Raw genomic sequence first — 1,902 nt, 5'->3', positions numbered from 1 at the left:
TAAATAATTATTTATGTTTTCAGTTATTTATATAATTTTTCAATTTGGTTAATAGATATACTTTTTAAAATTTAAAATTAAAAGTTAATATAAAAGTTCTTTTTTAAAAGAAACTATCTCGTCCAATCCCTTTCACATAGTCATAAAAAAAAGGCTTGACAATTAAATAATTATTTATGTTTTCAGTTATTTATATAATTTTTCAATTTGGTTAATAGATATACTTTTAGGTTTTTAAAATTAAAAGTTAATATAAAAGTTCTTTTTTAAAAGAAACTATCTCGTCCAATCCCTTTCACATAGTCATAAAAAAAAGAAGACTGGCTTGACAAGGAAAAGGAAAGATCAAAATTTAGAAATCATATTTCAAATCAAAAGAAAAAAAGAGGGAAAAAAAAAGTAGTATTACTTGATAAATGTTATAATATGCTAGTAGTTTTATCGATACCTTACATGCTGATTAAGTTATTTTTTTAATTACTAATATAGAAATTAATAAATTTTTATTGACTTCATATAAGATGAAATTTGCTTTTCAGTAATGAGTTAACTTCAATAAAGTTATATTATTTATCTATATAATTATAGAAATGTTTATAAAATGCCGACTAGGCTATTTTAATAATATGACTATAAAACAAAACAAAAAATAGAAAATTTAACAAAATTATATAACTAGGGGGTTGCATTTGCATAATAGAAATACAATAAGATTGATAACTTCTTTTATATAACTAGGGATCCATGCATCCATATAATTATTATTCTTGTTAAAGCAACTTTACTTAAAACTACTTATAGTTTATTCAATTTACGCACTACTACATTTATCCAAGCATTATTTTAAGTCTCTTGCGTAGAAGTAATCAGATATATACTATCCATATTTTTAATATACTAATAATTCAAAAAAATACTACAATAATATATGTATAACAATACTCATATTTCATCGTACAAAAAATAAATAAGATACCAAAGATTTAGAATCAGCATATTTCAAGAAAGTATTTTGCCAAATGCTAGGAGCAAAATTTGCTGAGCATCGCTTTGAGTTAGATGGGATGTGTGGAATCGAACTCATCACTGGAACCGAAGCTGAAAATGACATGGTGGTTTTTTTATATGTATGGTATTGAGCAATGGACAATGTTAAGAGTTAAGAACAATCACTATATAAATGTGATTTCTAACGTGTCCTTCATTAATCATTAATTAGAGGGTTTAATACCGTCCATTGTTGGCAACAAAACATTGGTTAAAATGTTAAATTTTGCTTTCACATTAAATTTCATATCAACATCGGCAGCAATTTACTAACATTACACCTCAAAATTCATATAGCTTATAAAAATAATTCTTAAAAATATAAACGACAAATAAGTTTTTAAATAATTTAAAATATTTTGATGACGACTTATTTATTATTCGTATTTTTTTAATTATTTTTGTCAACGATCAGCCATATGAATTTTTAAATACTATTTTAGTAGTATACTACAGCATGGATAGTTTGCTATTCGCATTGTCCATCATCTCTTTCTCTAAGAAAAACAAGTAAACAAATAAATAAAGTTTGAATAATTATTTTAATATTAGTTAGATTCGAAATTTACTAAATACTATTATCAACTCTTAATTTTCTAAACTTAAAAATAAATACTTAAACTAAGAACTTTGATTTTACAACAGATTAAAACTAAGCTAAGTAATGGGCTCATTTATTTGTACTTTTAGAACAAAAGTACTATTTTAACAAAATACTTATTTTATTGTTTGAGTTGTATGTTTTTTCCTCTTAAAGAAAATTAGAAGAAAAGCTTAATTAATTTCACTTTTTTCAAAAATAATTTGTGTTGTATATATTTCATATTATTATTAAAATAAAATAATTTTGATTAA

General features: G+C 22.8%; 1 pseudogene; it reads right to left on the bottom strand.

Moving 5' to 3' along the window:
• Positions 1-1,229, bottom strand: part of LOC107610601 — a 6,418-nt pseudogene extending 5,189 nt beyond the window's left edge.

The sequence above is a fragment of the Arachis ipaensis genome, chromosome B08 (genome assembly GCF_000816755.2).
Source record: "Arachis ipaensis cultivar K30076 chromosome B08, Araip1.1, whole genome shotgun sequence".
Classification (NCBI taxonomy): Eukaryota; Viridiplantae; Streptophyta; class Magnoliopsida; order Fabales; family Fabaceae; genus Arachis; species Arachis ipaensis.
The sequence above is the reverse complement of the archived record's forward strand: the minus strand, read 5'-3'. Positions and strand labels throughout refer to the sequence as shown.